The sequence below is a fragment of the Crinia signifera genome, chromosome 9, assembly GCF_055691185.1.
Source record: "Crinia signifera chromosome 9, ASM5569118v1, whole genome shotgun sequence".
NCBI lineage: Eukaryota > Metazoa > Chordata > Amphibia > Anura > Myobatrachidae > Crinia > Crinia signifera.
This window is the reverse complement of record NC_139225.1, coordinates 41,191,856-41,215,880: the sequence shown is the minus strand read 5'-3', so window position 1 is coordinate 41,215,880 and position 24,025 is coordinate 41,191,856.

The window sequence follows — 24,025 nt, the reverse complement described above, 5'->3', positions numbered from 1 at the left end:
TAACGGATTTCATAAATGATAAACTTCACTCAAATACTTCTTTAAGTGACAGTTGGATAACTTAAATAGAGTCCAGCACCATACTAATAACGGGCAGGTAAATCTGGAAACGTATACTTGATGAGCCAGAGTACATAGAGGAAGATCCGGAAAGAGGTTGATTTGATGATAGAAGAAATGGATCCGGATGACTGAAAGATGATGGAATGAATGAGTTGAATGAAGAAGGACAGCGGAAAGCTGAGCAGGGTAATTCTGGGACACAAGCAGGAACAAGCACTAGGTAGGACTTGCAGCATTGGTGTCAGGAGAAAACTTCCTTGTAGAAAGATGCAGGGAGCAAGGCACCAGAGTCAGGAGAGAAAGAGCCAGGATCCAGGAAACAGCTAGGAGTTGTGAATGACTCCAAAGACTCATTGCACTGACACTGAACAGCCTAGGCAGATCCCCTATATCCCCAGGGGGCGGCTGCCATTGGCTGACAGCGCAGGAAGAGGAGGGAACTTCCACTCTGGGCCAATCTGTCTCCTGCCCTCAACCAAGATGGCGACGCCGGCCTCCCCTGCTGCCATCCCTACCTGGAGCTGCCCCTACTCGCACGCCGCAGCCTGGGACCTGCACACGCTAGCCGGCGGCGGGCGCGGACGGGTGAGTACTGTACCCGCCGCGCTCCGTCGCGGCTACGTGTGACAGATTAGTTTGGCATGAACGATTTTTCACGAACCCATGTTGGTTAGTACTGAGTAGACGAGGATGATCTAAATATTCCTGGATACCATCCCTTAAAAATCCTTCAAATAGTTTACCCACAATTGATGTTAAAATAACGGGTCTGTAATTAGCGGGATCTTCCTTTTTTGAATATTGTCACTACCTCTGCTATTCTCCAATCTTTTGGTACTATACCTGACTATAGTGACTTGCTAAAGATTTAATGTAGGGGGGTAGCTAGTTCATCCCTTAAATCCATTAATACACTCGGATGAATCCCATCTGGCCCTGGTGACTTATTTGTTTTGAGTTTGCTTAGCCTCAGTATTATTTCCTTCGGCGTGAAATCCACAATGAGATCTGGCTTATTTGTCCCGTTTGTGGTAAATGTTCGTTCCACAGTCTGCTCTCCCTTAGTAAATACTGATGAGAAGAACTCATTTAACAGTTTTGCTTTTCCCTTGTCCTCAGTAACACTTTTCCCACTAGTATCAGTTAGTGGGCCTATGTTTTCCTTAATTAAACGTTTACTATTTATGTATTTAAAAAACTTATTTGGGTTGGTTTTGCTTTCAGTGGCTATGCACTCTTCATATAATATTTTAGCTGCTTTGATTACCCCTTTACAAGTTTTGTTTGATTCTTTGTATTTTGCGAACGCCTCCTCATTCAAGTTATTTTTATAGAATTTAAAGGCTCTGGTTTTAGTGTTGATAGCTGACCTTACTTCTTTGTTCAACCATGGTGGCTTTTTTTTGTTGAATTTACCTTTAGTTACTTTAGGAATGTATTCAATAGTTAGTGAATCAAGCACCTTTTTTAGAGTATCACACATTTCCTCTGCATTTTTTCCCTCCATAACCGTTTCCCACCAAATTCCTGTTAGGGCTTCCCTGAATAATTCAAAGTTCGCTTTTCTGAAGTTTAGTATTTTTGCAGATCCTTTTTGATGTAATTTACTGAAGTTGATTTCCAGTGAAACCATATTGTGATCACTATTCCCTAATTGTTCAATTACTTTTGTGTTTGAAACTAAGTCTGTGTTATTTGTTAATACTAAGTCCAAGAGTGCCCCATCACGAGTTGGAGTTTCCACCGTTTGTGTAATAAACTGGTCTTTAAGTAAGCTTAAGAACCCATTGCTTCTTGCTGATTTACCTGTTTCGTTTTCCCAATCAATGTCGGGTAAATTAAAATCCCCCATAATTAATACCTGACCCTGATTTGATGCTTGTTTGATTTGGTTTAGAAGAAGAGACTCTTCCCTTTCATTTATATTTGGTGGTCTATAGCATACCCCTATTATAAATTTGTTTTTTGGTTTCTTATTATTGTCGGTTATCTCTGCCCACACTGTCTCCGAGTTGTCGTCTTCCAGGTCTGTGCTCATATTTTTCTCACATGATGTTAAGTTATTATTTACATATAGGCACACACCCCCGCCCCTTCTATTTTCTCTGTCTTTCCTGTAGAGTGTATATCCCTCCATGTTTAATGCCCAGTCATGCGACTCATTACACCATGTTTCTGTAATACCAATGATGTCGTAGTCATCCCTACTGATCACCGTTTCAAGCTCCCCGATTTTACTCACTAAGCTTCTTGCATTAGCCAGTAAGCATTTTAATTTATGTTTATTTTTAGATATGGCTCTAATATTGTGATTAGTTTCACCCCAGGACCCAATTGAATTCTTTACTAGCTTCCTCTTTCCCCTCTCCCCTTCAATAGACTCTCTACAGGCCTCCCCACCATGCACATTGCCTGCCCTCTCCATAGTTCTGGGAATTCTTCCTCTGTCATTCCCTCCTTCCCGTATACTAAGATCATCTGTACCTAAGAACTGTAATGGGGTAACTTGACTGTTACAACATAACATTTTATTACATGACATTCCTGATGCACCCTGAGAGTTACCCCCGATTATACCCTTGTTATGTCCCAGGGCTTTCTCTACGTCTCCGTCCCCCCCCATCTCCTTCCCCCATATGATTCCTGATCCCAGTCCGGCTTCTCTCCCTGATGGTCCCATAATGTCTTGCGCCCCCATCCCCCATCGCCTAGTTTAAACCATGGCAACAACATAAACAATGCACTGAGCACTAATACAGAGTTAACTGTGTAACTATGGCAACAACATAAACAATGCACTAGTACAGAGGTGACTGTGTAACCATGGCAACAACATAAACAGTGCACTGATCACTACTACAGAGTTAACAGTGTAACAATGAAAACAACATAAACAATGCACTACTACAGAATTGACTGTGTAACCATGGCAACAACATAAACTATGCACGTCTACAGAGGTGACTGTGTAACCATGGCAACAACATGAACAATGCACTGAGCACTAATAAAAGTTAACTGTGTAACCATGGCAACAACACAAACAATGCACTAGTACAGAGGTGATTATGTAACCATGGCAACAACAAAAACAATGCACTGTGCACTACTAGAGTGGTGAATGTGTAACCATGGCAACAACATAAACAATGCATTACTACAGTGGTGACTGTGTAACCATGGCAACAACATAAACAATGCACTGAGCACTAATACAGATTTAACTGTGTAACCATGGCAACAACATAAACAATGCACTACTACAGAGGTGACTGTGTAACCATAGCAACAACATAAACAATGTGCTACTACAGAGGTGACTGTGTAACCATGGCAACAACATAAACAATGTACTACTACAGATGTGACTGTGTAACCATGGCAACAACATAAACAATGCACTAATACAGTGGTGACTGTGTAACCATGACAACAACATAAACAATGCACTGAGCATTACTACACAGGTGACTGTGTAACCATGGCAACAACATAAACAATACAGAATTAACTGTGTAACCATGGCAACCACATAAAGAATGCACTAGTACAGAGGTGACTGTGTAACCATGGCAACAACATAAACAGTGCACTGAGCACTACTACAGAGTTAACAGTGTAACTATGGAAACAACATAAGCAATGCACTTCTACAGAGGTGACTGTGTAACCATGGCAACAACATAAACAATGTACTACTATCGAGGTGACTGTGTAACCATGGCAACAACATAAACAATGCATTACAACAGAGGTGAATATGTAACCATGGCAACAACATAAACAATGCACTACTACAGGGTTTACTGTGTAACCATGGCAACAACATAAACAATGCACTGCGCACTAATAAAAGTTAACTGTGTAACCATGGCAACAACATAAACAATGCACTGTGCACTACTACAGTGGTGACTGTGTAACCATGGCAACAATATAAACAATGCACTGAGCACTAATACAGAGTTAACTGTGTAACCATGGCAACAACATAAACAATGCACTACTACAGAGGTGACTGTGTAACCATGGCAACAACATAAACAATGCACTACTACAGAGGTGACTGTTACCTTGGCAACAACATAAACAATGCGTTACTACAGAGGTGACTGTGTAACCATGGCAACAACATAAACAATGCACTACTACAGATGTGACTGTGTAACTATGGCAACAACATAAACAATGCACTAATACAGTGGTGACTGTGTAACCATGACAACAACATAAACAATGCACTGAGCATTACTACACAGGAGACTGTGTAACCATGGCAACAACATAAACAATGCACTGAGCACTAATACAGAATTAACTGTGTAACCATGGCAACAACAAAAAAATGCACTGCGCATTACTACACAGGTGACTGTGTAACCATGGCAACAACATAAACAATGCACTGAGCACTAATACAGAGTTAACTGTGTAACCATGGCAACAACATAAACAATGCACTACTACAGAGTTGACTGTGTAACCATGGCAACAACATAAACAGTGCACTGAGCACTACTCCAGAGTTAACGGTGTAACCATGGCAACAACATAAACAATGCACTACTACAGAGTTGCCTGTGTAACCATGGCAACAACATAAACTATGCACTACTACAGAGTTGACTGTGTAACCATGGCAACAACATAAACAATGCACTACTATAGGGGTTACTGGCAACAACATAAACAATGCACTGAGCACTAATAAAAGTTAACTGTGTAACCATGGCAACTACATAAACAATGCACTAGTACAGAGGTGACTATGTAACCATGGCAACAACATAAACAATGCACTGTGCACTACTACAGTGGTGAATGTGTAACCATGGGAACAACATAAACAATGCATTACTACAGTGGTGACTGTGTAACCATGGCAACAACATAAACAATGCACTGAGCACTAATACAGAGTTAACTGTGTAACCATGGCAACAACATAAACAATGCACTACTACAGAGGTGACTGTGTTACCTTAGCAACAACATAAACAATGCGTTACTACAGAGGTGACTGTGTAACCATGGCAACAACAACAAACAATGCACTACTACAGTGGTGACTGTGTAACCATGACAACAATATAAACAATGCAATGAGCATTACTACACAGGTGACTATGTTACATAGTTACATAGTTACATAGTAGGTAAGGCTGAAAAAAGACTTGCGTCCATCTAGTTCAACCTGGTATAGATATCCATTGCTGATTTGGTAGGTTCTGGTATTTTACAGACAAATTATATTTCTTATTTGTACCCATGGATGTTTTTCTCCAGTAAATGTTTGTCCAACTTTGCCTTGAACGCATTTAATGAGCCAGCCGTTACCACCTCTCTGGGAAGAGAGTTCCAGAGTTTGACTGTTCTGACCGTAAAGAAATTCTTTCTACTAGCTGAATGAAATTTTTTTTCTTCTAATCTATACTCATGCCCTCGCGTCCTAGATTCCTTTCTAGTAGAAAATAGGGTGTGTGACAGTTCCTTATATTGGCCCTTGATATACTTGTACATGTTGAGCATGTCCCCCCTTAAACATCTCTTTTCTAATGTAAATAGTCCCAAATTGCTTAATCTCTCCCCGTAGCTTAAATTCTCCATTCCCCTAATAAGCTTTGTTGCTCGCCTTTGGACTTTTTCTAATTCTATGATGTCCTTTTTATAGTGTGGGGCCCAGAACTGTACTCCGTACTCTAGGTGAGGTCTCACCAATGCTTTATATAGTGGCATAATTACCCTTGAGTCCCTAGTTTCCATTCCCCTCTTAATACATGCCAGAATTTTGTTGGCCTTTTTTGTAGCTACATTACAATGGGCACTACATCCTAGATTGCTGTCTATTTGGACTCCTAGATCCTTTTCAAGTATGGAATTACCCAGTTCCTCTCCACTAAGGTTGTAACTTGCACACTGGTTGTGTCTCCCAAGGTGCATAACCTTACATTTATCTACATTGAACCTCATCTTACATTTTTTTGCCCACTCATCTAGAATTGCAAGATCATTTTGAAGCATGGTGACATCTTCTGGTGATTTGATGACTTTGCTAAGTTTTGTGTCGTCCGCAAAGATGGATACATTGCTGAGTAACCCTATCCCAATATCGTTAATAAAAATGTTAAACAAAATGGGCCCCAAAACCGAACCCTGGGGCACTCCACTTAGTACCGGTATCATATCTGATACGGCACCATTCACAACCACTCTTTGTTCTCTATTACATAGCCAATTCCCTACCCATCTGCAGATATTTTCACCCAATCCTAGGTTCTCCATTTTATTAATCAATCTCTTGTGTGGGACAGTATCAAATGCTTTAGCGAAATCTAGGAAAATCACATCTACAGCATTTCCATTATCGAGGTTTTTGCTAACCTCTTCATAGAACCCTAGTAGATTAGTTTGGCATGAACGATTTTTCACAAACCCATGTTGGTTAGTACTGAGTAGACGGTGATGATCTAAATAATCCTGGATACCATCCCTTAAAAATCCTTCAAATAGTTTACCCACAATTGATGTTAAACTAACGGGTCTGTAATTAGCGGGATCTTCCTTTTTTCCTTTTTTGAATATTGGCACTACCTCTGCTATTCTCCAATCTTTTGGTACTATACCTGACGATAGTGACTTGCTAAAGATATAATGTAGGGGGGTAGCTAGTTCATCCCTTAATTCCATTAATACCCTCGGATGAATCCCATCTGGCCCTCGTAACTTATTTGTTTTGAGTTTGCTTAGCCTCAGTATTATTTCCTTCGGCGTGAAATCCACAATGAGATCTGGCTTATTTGTCCCGTTTGTGGTAAATGTTCGTTCCACAGTCTGCTCTCCCTTAGTAAATACTGATGAGAAGAACTCATTTAACAGTTTTGCTTTTCCCTTGTCCTCAGTAACACTTTTCCCACTAGTATCAGTTAGTGGGCCTATGTTTTCCTTAATTAAACGTTTACTATTTATGTATTTAAAAAACTTCTTTGGGTTGGTTTTGCTTTCAGTGGCTATGCACTCTTCATATAATATTTTAGCTGCTTTGATTACCCCTTTACAAGTTTTGTTTGATTCTTTGTATTTTGCGAACGCCTCCTCATTCAAGTTATTTTTATAGAATTTAAAGGCTCTGGTTTTATTGTTGATAGCTGACCTTACTTCTTTGTCCAACCATGGTGGCTTTTTTTTGTTGAATTTACCTTTAGTTACTTTAGGAATGTATTCAATAGTTAGTGAATCAAGCACCTTTTTTAGAGTATCCCACATTTCCTCTGCATTTTTTCCCTCCATAACCGTTTCCCACCCAATTCCTGTTAGGGCTTCCCTGAATAATTCAAAGTTCGCTTTTCTGAAGTTTAGTATTTTTGCAGATCCTTTTTGATGTAATTTACTGAAGTTGATTTCCAGTGAAACCATATTGTGATCACTATTCCCTAATTGTTCAATTACTTTTGTGTTTGAAACTAAGTCTGTGTTATTTGTTAATACTAAGTCCAAGAGTGCCTCATCACGAGTTGGAGTTTCCACCGTTTGTGTAATAAACTGGTCTTTAAGTAAGCTTAAGAACCCATTGCTTCTTGCTAATTTACCTGTTTCGTTTTCCCAATCAATGTCGGGTAAATTAAAATCCCCCATAATTAATACCTGACCCTGATTTAAAGCTTGTTTGATTTGGTTTAAAAGAAGAGACTCTTCCCTTTCATTTATATTTGGTGGTCTATAGCATACCCCTATTATAAATTTGTTTTTTGGTTTCTTATTATTGTCGGTTATCTCTGCCCACACTGTCTCCGAGTTGTCGTCTTCCAGGTCTGTGCTCATATTTTTCTCACATGATGTTAAGTTATTATTTACATATAGGCACACACCCCCGCCCCTTCTATTTTCTCTGTCTTTCCTGTAGAGTGCATATCCCTCCATGTTTAATGCCCAGTCATGCGACTCATTACACCATGTTTTTGTAATACCAATGATGTCGTAGTCATCCCTACTGATCACCGTTTCAAGCTCCCCGATTTTACTCACTAAGCTTCTTGCATTAGCCAGTAAGCATTTTAATTTATGTTTATTTTTAGATATGGCTCTAATATTGTGATTAGTTTCACCCCAGGACCCATTTGAATTCTTTACTAGCTTCCTCTTTCCCCTCTCCCCTTCAATAGACTCTCTACAGGCCTCCCCACCATGCACACTGCCTGCCCTCTCCATAGCTCCGGGAATTCTTCCTCTGTCATTCCCTCCTTCCCGTATACTAAGATCATCTGTAACTAAGAACTGTAATGGGGTAACGTGACTGTTACAACATAACATTTTATTACATGACATTCCTGATGCACCCTGAGAGTTACCCCCGATTATACCCTTGTTATGTCCCAGGGCTTTGTCTATGTCTCCGTCCCCCCCCCATCTCCTTCCCCCATATGATTCCTGATCCCAGTCCGGCTTCTCTCCCTGATGGTCCCATAATGTCTTGCTGCCCCCAACCCCCGTCGCCTAGTTTAAACCATGGCAACAACATAAACAATGCACTGATCACTACTACAGAGTTAACAGTGTAACCATGAAAACAACATAAACAATGCACTACTACAGAATTGACTGTGTAACCATGGCAACAACATAAACTATGCACGTCTACAGAGGTGACTGTGTAACCATGGCAACAACATGAACAATGCACTGACCACTAATAAAAGTTAACTGTGTAACCATGGCAACAACATAAACAATGCACTAGTAGAGAGGTGACTATGTAACCATGGCAACAACATAAACAATGCACTGTGCACTACTACAGTGGTGAATGTGTAACCATGGCAACAACATAAACAATGCATTACTACAGTGGTGACTGTGTAACCATGGCAACAACATAAACAATGCACTGAGCACTAATACAGATTTAACTGTGTAACCATGGCAAAAACATAAACAATGCACTACTACAGAGGTGACTGTGTAACCATGGCAACAACATAAACAATGTACTACTATAGATGTGACTGTGTAACCATGACAACAACATAAACAATGCACTGAGCATTACTACACAGGTGACTGTGTAACCATGGCAACAACATAAACAATACAGAATTAACTGTGTAACCATGGCAACAACATAAACAATGCACTAGTACAGAGGTGACTGTGTAACCATGGCAACAACATAAACAATACAGAATTAACTGTGTAACCATGGAAACAACATAAGCAATGCACTTCTACAGAGGTGACTGTGTAACCATGGCAACATAAACAATGCACTACTACAGGGGTGACTGTGTAACCATGGCAACAACATAAACAATGCACTACTACAGTGGTGAATGTGTAACCATGGCAAAAACATAAACAATGCATTACTACAGTGGTGACTGTGTAACCATGGCAACAACATAAACAATGCACTGATCACTAATACAGAGTTCATTGTGTAACCATGGCAACAACATAAACAATGCACTGTGCACTACTACAGTGATGAATGTGTAACCATGGCAACAACATAAACAATGCTTTACTACAGTGGTAACTGTGTAACCATGGCAACAACATAAACAATGCACTGAGCACTAATACAGAGTTCACTGTGTAACCATGGCAACAACATAAACAATGCACATCTACAGAGGTGACTGTGTAACCATGGCAACAACATAAACAATGCATTACAACAGAGGTGAATGTGTAACCATGGCAACAACATAAACAATGCACTACTACAGGGGTTACTGTGTAACCATGGCAACAACATAAACAATGCACTAATACAGTGGTGACCGTGTAACCATGACAACAACATAAACAATGCACTGAGCATTACTACACAGGTGACTTTGTAACCATGGCAACAACAGAAACAATGCACTAAGCACTAATACATAGTTAACTGTGTAACCATGGCAACAACATAAACAATGCACTAGTACAGAAGTGACTGTGTATAACCATGGCAACAACATAGATAATGCAATTCTACAGAGGTGACTTTGTAACCATGGCAACAACATAAACAATGCACTACTACAGGGGTTACTCTGTAACCACGGCAACAACATAAACAAGGCACTAGTACAGAGGTGACTATGTAACCATGGCAACAACATAAAAAATGCACTGTGCACTACTACAGTGGTGAATGTGTAACCATGGCAACAACATAAACAATGCATTACTACAGTGGTGACTGTGTAACCATGGAAACAACATAAACAATGCACTGATCACTAATACAGAGTTCACTGTGTAACTATGGCAACAACATAAACAATGTACTACTACCGAGGTGACTGTAACCATGGCAACAACATAAACAATGCATTACAACAGAGGTGAATGTGTAACCATGGCAACAACATAAACAATGCACTACTACAGGGTTTACTGTGTAACCATGGCAACAACATAAACAATGCACTGCGCACTAATAAAAGTTAACTGTGTAACCATGGCAACAACATAAACAATGCACTAGTACAGAGTTGACTATGTAACCATGGCAACAACATAAACAATGCACTGTGCACTACTACAGTGGTGAATGTGTAACCATGGGAACAACATAAACAATGCATTACTACAGTGGTGACTGTGTAACCATGGCAACAACATAAACAATGCACTGAGCACTAATACAGAGGTGACTGTGTAACCATGGCAACAACATAAACAATGCACTACTACAGAGGTGACTGTGTAACCATGACAACAACATAAACAATGCAATGAGCATTACTAGACAGGTGACTATGTTACATAGTTACATAGTAGGTAAGGCTGAAAAAAGACTTGCGTCCATCTAGTTCAACCTGGTATAGATATCCATTGCTGATTTGGTAGGTTCTGGTATTTTACAGACAAATTATATTTCTTATTTGTACCCATGGATGTTTTTCTCCAGTAAATGTTTGTCCAACTTTGCCTTGAACGCATTTAATGAGCCAGCCGTTACCACCTCTCTGGGAAGAGAGTTCCAGAGTTTGACTGTTCTGACCGTAAAGAAATTCTTTCTACTAGCTGAATGAAATCTTTTTTCTTCTAATCTATACTCATGCCCTCGCATCCTAGATTCCTTTCTAGTAGAAAATAGGGTGTGTGACAGTTCCTTATATTGGCCCTTGATATACTTGTACATGTTGAGCATGTCCCCCCTTAAACGTCTCTTTTCTAATGTAAATAGTCCCAAATTGCTTAATCTCTCCCCGTAGCTTAAATTCTCCATTCCCCTAATAAGCTTTGTTGCTCGCCTTTGGACTTTTTCTAATTCTATGATGTCCTTTTTATAGTGTGGGGCCCAGAACTGTACTCCGTACTCTAGGTGAGGTCTCACCAATGCTTTATATAGTGGCATAATTACCCTTGAGTCCCTAGTTTCCATTCCCCTCTTAATACATGCCAGAATTTTGTTGGCCTTTTTTGTAGCTACATTACAATGGGCACTACATCCTAGATTGCTGTCTATTTGGACTCCTAGATCCTTTTAAAGTATGGAATTACCCAGTTCCTCTCCGCTAAGGTTGTAACTTGCACAATGGCTGTGTCTCCCAAGGTGCATAACCTTACATTTATCTACATTGAACCTCATCTTACATTTTTTTGCCCACTCATCTAGAATTGCAAGATCATTTTGAAGCATGGTGACATCTTCTGGTGATTTGATGACTTTGCTAAGTTTTGTATCGTCCGCAAAGATGGATACATTGCTGAGTAACCCTATCCCAATATCGTTAATAAAAATGTTAAACAAAATGGGCCCCAAAACCGAACCCTGGGGCACCCCACTTAGTACCGGTATCATATCTGATACGGCACCATTCACAACCACTCTTTGTTCTCTATTACATAGCCAATTCCCTACCCATCTGCAGATATTTTCACCCAATCCTAGGTTCTCTATTTTATTAATCAATCTCTTGTGTGTGACAGTATCAAATGCTTTAGCGAAATCTAGGAAAATCACATCTACAGCATTTCCATTATCGAGGTTTTTGCTAACCTCTTCATAGAACCCTAGTAGATTAGTTTGGCATGAACGATTTTTCACGAACCCATGTTGGTTAGTACTGAGTAGACGGTGATGATCTAAATATTCCTGGATACCATCCCTTAAAAATCCTTCAAATAGTTTACCCACAATTGATGTTAAACTAACGGGTCTGTAATTAGCGGGATCTTCCTTTTTTCCTTTTTTGAATATTGGCACTACCTATGCTATTCTCCAATCTTTTGGTACTATACCTGACGATAGTGACTTGCTAAAGATATAATGTAGGGGGGTAGCTAGTTCATCCCTTAATTCCATTAATACCCTCGGATGAATCCCATCTGGCCCTGGTGACTTATTTGTTTTGAGTTTGCTTAGCCTCAGTATTATTTCCTTCGGCGTGAAATCCACAATGAGATCTGGCTTATTTGTCCCGTTTGTGGTAAATGTTCGTTCCACAGTCTGCTCTCCCTTAGTAAATACTGATGAGAAGAACTCATTTAACAGTTTTGCTTTTCCCTTGTCCTCAGTAACACTTTTCCCACTAGTATCAGTTAGTTGGCCTATGTTTTCCTTAATTAAACGTTTACTATTTATGTATTTAAAAAACTTCTTTGGGTTGGTTTTGCTTTCAGTGGCTATGCACTCTTCATATAATATTTTAGCTGCTTAGATTACCCCTTTACAAGTTTTGTTTGATTCTTTGTATTTTGCGAACGCCTCCTCATTCAAGTTATTTTTATAGAATTTAAAGGCTCTGGTTTTATTGTTGATAGCTGACCTTACTTCTTTGTCCAACCATGGTGGCTTTTTTTTGTTGAATTTACCTTTAGTTACTTTAGGAATGTATTCAATAGTTAGTGAATCAAGCACCTTTTTTAGAGTATCATACATTTCCTCTGCATTTTTTCCCTCCATAACCGTTTCCCACCCAATTCCTGTTAGGGCTTCCCTGAATAATTCAAAGTTCGCTTTTCTGAAGTTTAGTATTTTTGCAGATCTTTTTTGATGTAATTTACTGAAGTTGATTTCCAGTGAAACCATATTGTGATCACTATTCCCTAATTGTTCAATTACTTTTGTGTTTGAAACTAAGTCTGTGTTATTTGTTAATACTAAGTCCAAGAGTGCCCCATCACGAGTTGGAGTTTCCACCGTTTGTGTAATAAACTGGTCTTTAAGTAAGCTTAAGAACCCATTGCTTCTTGCTGATTTACCTGTTTCTCCTTCATCCTCCGGGGACACTGAAGTACTACGCTGGGGATAGTGTGGTGTTATGGAGGAGTTGGCACTTTAAGAACTTGAAGTGTGGTGTGGCTCCTCCCCCTCTATCCCCCCCTCAGACTCCAGTCTTAGTTTAGTGCCCGGAGGAGTAGGATCCCTGGGCAAGAGGCTCCCGCAGGAGTCTCTGTTTGTCCTTATTTATTTATTTTTTGTTGTGTTTATTATGAAGTGTGCAGGCAGCCTGGGTGTTAGACTGGCTGCCTGCAGTGTATACAAGCTCTCCGGGAGGTCAGAGCGGCTCTGCGTGCGGCGCACGCTGCTGACCTCAGCCGCCTGCATGTTAGATGTGGGGGAGCCGCCACAGCTGCTCGCGGCTTGTGTTACCGCTCCGTCGGCTATGTCACCCGCCGGAGGGATCAGGACGCAAGGCGCTGTGCGCCGGGTGACTGCTGGACCAGAGTCGCGCGCTGGTCCAGCTGAGGGGCAGATTGTGTCTCAGCGCGCGCTGGGACGGAGGAAGGAGGAGGCGTGTCATGGGCGTCTCCTCCGCCTTAAAGATCCTCAGCGCGGCAAATGCTGCCTCTCTGCCCACGCTGCCTTCCTCTGCTTGCTGTGTCTCATCGGATTCTTCTGCTACAGGACAGCAAGGCGCTTCACCCAGACTGGACAGACTGTGTCACTGCGCTGGGTGAGTGAAGGGGTTCTCCTTTTAGGAGTCCCCGCTTGGAGTGTTCAGGTGGGCCTAATTCGGGGAAGGTGAGCTCCTCTCCCCCTATTGTATTTTCTCCTTTTACCTGCTGGGTTTACACTGCTATCTGTGTGAGCGTGTGCTGAGTGGGAAGTGTTTGGACTGTTTTGCATTATGGCAGCAAAAGCTTCTAGCTCTAAGGCTTCTCAGAAGCTGTTCACTTGCACTCAGTGTAACCAGCAATTTACACAGCATGTGAAAGGTGTGTCACTGTGTAAGGATTGCTATAAAGGAGGGGCTGTTCAACAGCCAGCTGCTCTCTTTAATGCTGATGGGGTTACAAGTGTGTTAGCTACCTTAGCTTCTGAGCTGGCAGCATCTCGTAGGGACAGGGAGATTTTGCACTCTCATCTGTCTACTATGTCTTCTGCTGAGCCTTCATGGGCCAGAGATTTGATTAGGTCAGTGGATTCGCTGGTACAATCCACCGTTAGGCCTCCACAGGCCAGTGTTCCCCCTCCACCTAAAAAAAGGGGTGCCCCTTTGCTTTTGAGGATTGACACTTCAGATGAGGAAGAGGTTAATCCTTTGGAGGAGGGGGAGTGTCAGGTGCTGGATGATACCTTTGCTCCTGTGGATGAGGAGCAAGGTGTTCAGGATGAGGCTCAAGGCTTAGAGGTCTTGATTCAGGCTATTAAGGTGACCCTTAATGTTGCTGAGCAAGATTCACCTGCTCCGGTTTCTATTTTTGGCAGTCCAGTTAAGGCTGCGGTAACTTTTCCTGAGTCCATAGAGTTGGAGAAGCCTCTGTTGGACATTTGGAAGGCACCGGAGAAAAAGTTTCAGTTGTCCAGGCGCTTTAAGGCGTCTTACCCCTTTGCTCCTGAAGCCAGGGCGAAATGGGAGAACCCGCCGTTAGCGGACGCTTCTGTTTCTAAGCTTTCAAAGAAAGCTGCTCTTCCCATCCCGGGAGCGGTGGCCCTGAAGGAGGCTCCAGATAGGCGTTTGGAGGCGGGGCTTAAGCATATCTTTTCTACGGCAGGGTCTCTTTGCGTCCTATTTTTGTTATCTCCTGGGTCAGTAGGGCCATGGAGAAATGGGCAGAGGATTTGTCCAAGGGCTTGGAGGAGCAGAGGTCTTCTGAGGAGTTAGCTCAGTTGGCTGATCAAATGCGGGAATCCACGGCGTACATAGGAGAGGCTGCCAGGGATTCGGCTGCGCTGGTGGCGAGAATTTCGGCTCTGTCAATTACAGCCAGACGGTCCTTGTGGCTTAAGTCCTGGCAGGCGGAGGCGGACATTAAGAAAGCAGTGGAGGCTCTTCCCTTTACGGGGGATGTTCTCTTTGGGCCAGAGCTGGATAGGTTAATTGCTCAGGCGACAGGGGGGAAATCTACCTTCCTCCCTTCCTCGGCACCTCCTCCTAAAAAGCCTTACCAAGGACCGGCTTTTCGCTCCTTTCGAGGTGCGCCAAAATTTAGAGGTAAATCGAGAGGTTCCTTTACTTCGTCCCATGGTAGAGGTAGAGGCTTTGGCGGCGCCACCTCCTCCGCAAACCCTGGCTCCCGTTGTGCAGACGCCAAGCAGCCAGAGAAACCCGCGGCATGACGCCCTTCCCTCCTACCTGGGGGATCCCAGAGTAGGAGCGCGGCTTTTGGATTTCCGGCAGGCCTGGGAAAAGTCCTGCAAGGACAAGTGGGTTCTCTCAGTGGTGTCTCGGGGATACAAACTAGAATTTGCCGGTTCTCCTCCTCAACAGTTTTTCACGATGGGTCTTCCGCATGCGGAAAAAGATTCCCAGTTACTGCTTCAAGCAGTTCAGCGGTTGCTATCAGCCGGGGTGGTAATGCCCGTCCCGACCGATCAACGCAAGGAAGGGTTTTATTCCCCTCTTTTCCTGGTTCCAAAACCAGACGGGTCGATAAGGCCGATCTTAAATTTAAAGAAGTTGAACGAGTACATTATGTACCACAGGTTCAAAATGGAGTCGCTACGCTCGGTAGTGGCAGGTCTGGAACAGGGGAAATATTTGGCATCCTTGGACATCAAGGATGCCTATCTGCATGTTCCCATTTACGACTTGCACCAGAGGTTCCTTCGATTCGCAATCAAAGACCAGCACTTTCAATTTCGGGCACTGCCCTTTGGCCTGTCATCGGCGCCTCGCCTGTTCACCAAAGTAATGGCGGTCATGGTTGCTTTTCTCCACACACTAGGAGTCAAGATTGTTCCGTACCTGGACGATCTATTGATCAAAGCCAGTTCCAAAAGTCAGCTGGAACAGGCGCTTCACGTGACTTGTCAGACTTTGATTCAGCATGGCTGGATTCTAAATTATGGGAAATCCCAGATGGTTCCTTCCCAAAGGATTTTATTTCTTGGATTGATTCTGGACACAGAAGTACAGAGGGTGTTCCTTCCTCTGGAAAAAATTGCCTCGCTCCAGGACTTGGTGAAGCAAGTTCTTCGTCCTCGGAGGGTGTCAGTGCACCTTTGCATTCGGTTGCTAGGCAAGATGGTCGCCTCTTTCGAGGCTCTGCCTTTCGGCCGTTTCCATTCCAGGATGTTTCAACTCGATCTGCTGAGGCAGTGGTCGGGGTCGCATGTCCACATGCACAGGACGGTAATTCTATCACCCTGCAGTCGTCTGTCTCTTCAGTGGTGGCTCCAGACTGCCAATCTTTTGGAGGGGCGTCGGTTCGGAGTCTGGGAGTGGACTATCATCACGACGGATGCCAGCCTAAGGGGCTGGGGGGCGGTTGTGATGGGACGTCACTTTCAGGGCAGTTGGTCCCCGCAGGAATCAAGTCTTCCAATAAATATTCTGGAGATTCGAGCGATCTGCCTGGCGCTACTCAATGCGGATTTGTTCATCAGAGGGAAGCCGATCCGAATTCAGTCGGACAATGCCACCGCTGTGGCGTATATCAACAGACAGGGTGGAACACGCAGTCGGGCGGCTATGCAGGAGGTACGCCCGATCCTACAGTGGGCGGAGAGGAATTCTCTGGCTTTCTCTGCGGTGTTCATTCCAGGGGTGGACAATTGGGAAGCGGACTACTTAAGTCGCCAGGATGTGCACCCAGGAGAGTGGGCCCTGCATCCGGATGTGTTTGGCCAGATGGTCATTCGTTGGGGGTTACCCCAAATAGACATGATGGCATCCAAACGGAATTGCAAAGTGGCTCAGTATTGTTCCAGGTCACGAGATCCGGAGGCGGTGGCGACGGATGCTCTGACCGCAGAGTGGAATTACCATCTAATCTATGTGTTCCCCCCCCGTTACCCTTGATTCAGTTGGTACTCAAACGGATCAAGCGCGAGAAGGCAACAGTGATTTTCATAGCTCCAAATTGGCCTCGTCGGCCTTGGTTTGCCGATCTTCAGGGGCTCCTGATAGATCAACCCTGGCAACTGCCTCAAAGAGAGGATCTGTTGCAACAGGGACCATTCGTCTACCAAGGGTTAAGGCAGCTGCGTTTGACGGCGTGGCTGTTGAGGCCGAGCTGCTGAGTAGACGTTGGGTACCTAAGGAGGTCATTCCCACAATGATGAGAGCCAGGAAGGAGGTTACTTCCCAGCATTATTACAGAATTTGGAAGGCTTATGTGTCGTGGTGCGAACGACACAAGTGCCCTACAGCTGTTTTTTGTTTGTCCCGATTGTTGAGGTTTCTTCAATCGGGGTTTGAGGCGGGCCTTCGTTTAGGGTCCCTTAAGGTTCAGGTGTCCGCTTTGTCGGTATTTTTTCATCGGCGCTTAGCTTTGATGCCGGAAATACAAACCTTCAACGAATGGGGTTCTCAGGCTGCAGCCTCCGGTAAGACCTCCGGAGGAACCTTGGGATCTTCCCTTGGTGCTGGATTATCTCAGGTCTGAGGTGTTTGAGCCTTTAGAATCGATTGATTTACGTTTGCTCACCTGGAAAACGGTGATCCTGCTGGCCTTGGCATCGGCCCGACGAGTGTCTGACCTCAGTGCTCTCTTGTGTCGTTCTCCGTATTTGGTGTTCCACTCAGATAGGGCGGAGCTCCGGACTCGGTTAGATTACCTGCCAAAGGTGGTGACGGCTTATCATCTTAACCAGCCAATCGTGGTTCCGGCCTTGACAGGAGAGTTCGCTTCACTGGATGTGGTCCGAACTTTGCAGGTTTATGTGGACAGAACCAGGGATCTCAGGAAGTCGGATTCTCTGTTTGTCCTATACTGTTCTGCGAAACGTGGTTGGCCGGCTACCAAGCAAACTTTGGCCAGGTGGATTTGCCTAACCATTAAACAAGCTTATGTTCAGGCCTCCCGGCCTCCGCCTGCTAGAGTTTCGGCTCATTCCACCCGTTCGGTGGGACCTTCTTGGGCGGCGGCCAGAGGGGTGTCTCTTTCTCAGGTATGTAGGGCAGCCACTTGGTCTGGGCCCAATACCTTTATTAAGTTTTATAGGTTTGACACCTTCGCGGCCTCCTCTACTAGGTTTGGGCGCGCAGTGCTTCAGGATGCCCAGCGCCTTCCCGCCCGTGGGGATGGCTTTGGGACGTCCCCAGCGTAGTACTTCAGTGTCCCCGGAGGATGAAGGAGAAAATAGGAATTTGGTACTTACCGATAATTCCCTTTCTCCGAATCCGAAGGGGACACTGAACGCCCTCCCGGCACTGGTCTTCTGGTAAGGGAGGGGTTTGTACAGGTCGCATGTGGCCAGGTTGTGTTGCATGCGATGGTCTGTATGTAAGTTCTTTTGACTTATTTTGATTCGGTGTCTTGTTTTCATTCTCTCTCTCTCTCTCTGTCAGAGGTTTCCTGGTCTCTTTTCTCGGGCACAGTAACTAAGACTGGAGTCTGAGGGGGGGATAGAGGGGGAGGAGCCACACCACACTTCAAGTTCTTAAAGTGCCAACTCCTCCATAACACCACACTATCCCCAGCGTAGTACTTCAGTGTCCCCTTCGGATTCGGAGAAAGGGAATTATCGGTAAGTACCAAATTCCTATTTTCGTTTTCCCAATCAATGTCGGGTAAATTAAAATCCCCCATAATTAATACCTGACCCTGATTTGATGCTTGTTTGATTTGGATTAAAAGAAGAGACTCTTCCCTTTCATTTATATTTGGTGGTCTATAGCATACCACTATTATAAATTTGTTTTTTGGTTTCTTATTATTGTCGGTTATCACTGCCCACACTGTCTCCGAGTTGTCGTCTTCCAGGTCTGTGCTCATATTTTTCTCACATGATGTTAAGTTATTATTTACATATAGGCACACACCCCCGCCCCTTCTATTTTCTCTGTCTTTCCTGTAGAGTGTATATCCCTCCATGTTTAATGCCCAGTCATGCGACTCATTACACCATGTTTCTGTAATACCAATGATGTCGTAGTCATCCCTACTGATAACCGTTTCAAGCTCCCCGATTTTAATCACTAAGCTTCTTGCATTAGCCAGTAAGCATTTTAATTTATGTTTATTTTTAGATATGGCTCTAATATTGTGATTAGTTTCACCCCAGGACCCATTTGAATTCTTTACTAGCTTCCTCTTTCCCCTCTCCCCATCAATAGACTCTCTACAGGCCTCCCCACCATGCACACTGCCTGCCCTCTCCATAGTTCCGGGAATTCTTCCTCTGTCATTCCCTCCTTCCCGTATACTAAGATCATCTGTACCTAAGAACTGTAATGGGGTAACGTGACTGTTACAACATAACATTTTATTACATGACATTCCTGATGCACCCTGAGAGTTACCCCCGATTATACCCTTGTTATGTCCCAGGGCTTTGTCTATGTCTCCGTCCCCTCCCCATCTCCTTCCCCCATATGATTCCTGATCCCAGTCCGGCTTCTCTCCCTGATGGTCCCATAATGTCTTGCTGCCCCCATCCCCCGTCACCTAGTTTAAACCATGGCAACAACATAAACAATGCACTGAGCACTAATACAGAGTTAACTGTGTAACTATGGCAACAACATAAACAATGCACTAGTACAGAGGTGACTGTGTAACCATGGCAACAACATAAACAGTGCACTGATCACTACTACAGAGTTAACAGTGTAACCATGAAAACAACATAAACAATGCACTACTACAGAATTGACTGTGTAACCATGGCAACAACATAAACTATGCACGTCTACAGAGGTGACTGTGTAACCATGGCAACAACATGAACAATGCACTGAGCACTACTACAGTGGTGAATGTATAACCATGGCAACAACATAAACAATGCATTACTACAGTGGTGACTGTGTAACCATGGCAACAACATAAACAATGCACTGAGCACTAATACAGATTTAACTGTGTAACCATGGCAACAACATAAACAATGCACTACTACAGAGGTGACTGTGTAACCATGGCAACAACAGAAACAATGTGTTACTACAGAGGTGACTGTGTAACCATGGCAACAACATAAACAATGTACTACTACAGATGTGACTGTGTAACTATGGCAACAACATAAACAATGCACTAATACAGTGGTGACTGTGTAACCATGACAAAAACATAAACAATGCACTGAGCATTACTACACAGGTGACTGTGTAACCATGGCAACAACATAAACAATACAGAATTAACTGTGTAACCATGGCAACAACATAAAGAATGCACTAGTACAGAGGTGACTGTGTAACCATGGCAACAACATAAACAGCGCACTGAGCACTACTACAGAGTTAACAGTGTAACCATGGAAACAACATAAGCAATCCACTTCTACAGAGGTGACTGTGTAACCATGGCAACAACATAAACAATGTACTACTACTGAGGTGACTGTAACCATGGCAACAACATAAACAATGCATTACAACAGAGGTTAATGTGTAACCATGGCAACAACATAAACAATGCACTACTACAGGGTTTACTGTGTAACCATGGCAACAACATAAACAATGCACTGCGCACTAATAAAAGTTAACTGTGTAACCATGGCAACAACATAAACAATGCACTGTGCACTACTACAGTGGTAAATGTGTAACCATGGCAACAACATGAACAATGCATTACTACAGTGGTGACTGTGTAACCATGGCAACAACATAAACAATGCACTACTACAGAGGTGACTGTGTTACCTTGGCAACAACATAAACAATGCGTTACTACAGAGGTGACTGTGTAACCATGGCAACAACATAAACAATGCACTACTACAGATGTTACTGTGTAACTATGGCAACAACATAAACAATGCACTAATACAGTGGTGACTGTGTAACCATGACAACAACATAAACAATTCACTGAGCATTACTACACAGGAGACTGTGTAACCATGGCAACAACATAAACAATGCACTGAGCACTAATACAGAATTAACTGTGTAACCATGGCAACAACATAAACAATGCACTGCGCATTACTACACAGGTGACTGTGTAACCATGGGAACAACATAAACAATGCACTACTACAGAGTTGACTGTGTAACCATGGCAACAACATAAACAGTGCACTGAGCACTACTACAGAGTTAACGGTGTAACCATGGCAACAACATAAACAATGCACTACTACAGAGTTGCCTGTGTAACCATGGCAACAACATAAACAATGCACTACTATAGGGGTTACTGTGTAACCATGGCAACAACATAAACAATGCACTGAGCACTAATAAAAGTTAACTGTGTAACCATGGCAACAACATAAACAATGCACTAGTACAGAGGTGACTATGTAACCATGGCAACAACATAAACAATGCACTGTGCACTACTACAGTGGTGAATGTGTAACCATGGGAACAACATAAACAATGCATTACTACAGTTGTGACTGTGTAACCATGGCAACAACATAAACAATGCACTGAGCACTAATACAGAGTTAACTGTGTTACCATGGCAACAACAAACAATGCACTACTACAGAGGTGACTGTGTTACCTTAGCAACAACATAAACAATGCACTACTACAGTGGTGACTGTGTAACCATGACAACAACATAAACAATGCAATGAGCATTACTACACAGGTGACTATGTTACATAGTTACATAGTTACATAGTAGGTAAGGCTGAAAAAAGACTTGCGTCCATCTAGTTCAACCTGGTATAGATATCCATTGCTGATTTGGTAGGTTCTAGTATTTTACAGACAAATTATATTTCTTATTTGTACCCATGGATGTTTTTCTCCAGTAAATGTTTGTCCAACTTTGCCTTGAACGCATTTAATGAGCCAGCCGTTACCACCTCTCTGGGAAGAGAGTTCCAGAGTTTGACTGTTCTGACCGTAAAGAAATTCTTTCTACTAGCTGAATGAAATCTTTTTTCTTCTAATCTATACTCATGCCCTCGCGTCCTAGATTCCTTTCTAGTAGAAAATAGGGTGTGTGACAGTTCCTTATATTGGCCCTTGATATACTTGTACATGTTGAGCATGTCCCCCCTTAAACGTCTCTTTTCTAATGTAAATAGTCCCAAATTGCTTAATCTCTCCCCGTAGCTTAAATTCTCCATTCCCCTAATAAGCTTTGTTGCTCGAATTTGGACTTTTTCTAATTCTATGATGTCCTTTTTATAGTGTGGGGCCAAGAACTGTACTCCGTACTCTAGGTGAGGTCTCACCAATGCTTTATATAGTGGCATAATTACCCTTGAGTCCCTAGTTTCCATTCCCCTCTTAATACATGCCAGAATTTTGTTGGCCTTTTTTGTAGCTACATTACAATGGGCACTACATCCTAGATTGCTGTCTATTTGGACTCCTAGATCCTTTTCAAGTATGGAATTACCCAGTTCCTCTCCGCTAAGGTTGTAACTTGCACACTGGTGGTGTCTCCCAAGGTGCATAACCTTACATTTATCTACATTGAACCTCATCTTCCATTTTTTTGCCCACTCATCTAGAATTGCAAGATCATTTTGAAGCATGGTGACATCTTCTGGTGATTTGATGACTTTGCTAAGTTTTGTATCATCCGCAAAGATGGATACATTGCTGAGTAACCCTATCCCAATATCGTTAATAAAAATGTTAAACAAAATGGGCCCCAAAACCGAACCCTGGGGCACTCCACTTAGTACCGGTATCATATCTGATACGGAAATATTCACAACCACTCTTTGTTCTCTATTACATAGCCAATTCCCTACCCATCTGCAGATATTTTCACCCAATCCTAGGTTCTCCATTTTATTAATCAATCTCTTGTGTGGGACAGTATCAAATGCTTTAGCGAAATCTAGGAAAATCACATCTACAGCATTTCCATTATCGAGGTTTTTGCTAACCTCTTCATAGAACCCTAGTAGATTAGTTTGGCATGAACGATTTTTCACGAACCCATGTTGGCAGGGGCGTAACTTAGTTTTTAGCGCCCCCCCGCCGGATGGTTTTTCGGCGCCCCCCTCGAACACCCCCCCCCCGCCGCCGCTGCCGCCTGCCACCCCCCCACCTAACCTGACCCCCCCTTCTTACACTTACCTGTCCCCGCAGTCTGCATCTCGCCCGGCTCTCTGCCGGGACCTGCCTGACGTCACGGTCCCGGCCAGCTCCTGCTGCTGCAATGAAAACTGACTCTTAGAAAATGGCTGCCCCCATACTGCAGACAGAAAACTGTCTGCAGTATGGGTGCAGCCATTTTATAATAGTCAGTTTTCATTGCAGCAGGAGCCGTCCGGGACCGTGACGTCAGGCAGGTCCCGGCAGAGAGCCGGGCGAGATGAAAACCACAGGTAACTATACCTCCGCAGCCCCCCGGCGGCGCCCCCAATTTCTCTGCGCCCCCCCCGCCACCGCGGGGGCTGCGGAGGTATAGTTACGCCACTGCATGTTGGTTAGTACTGAGTAGACGGTGATGATCTAAATATTCCTGGATACCATCCCTTAAAAATCCTTCAAATAGTTTACCCACAATTGATGTTAAACTAACGGGTCTGTAATTAGCGGGATCTTCCTTTTTTCCTTTTTTGAATATTGGCACTACCTCTGCTATTCTCCAATCTTTTGGTACTATACCTGACGATAGTGACTTGCTAAAGATATAATGTAGGGGGGTAGCTAGTTCATCCCTTAATTCCATTAATACCCTCGGATGAATCCCATCT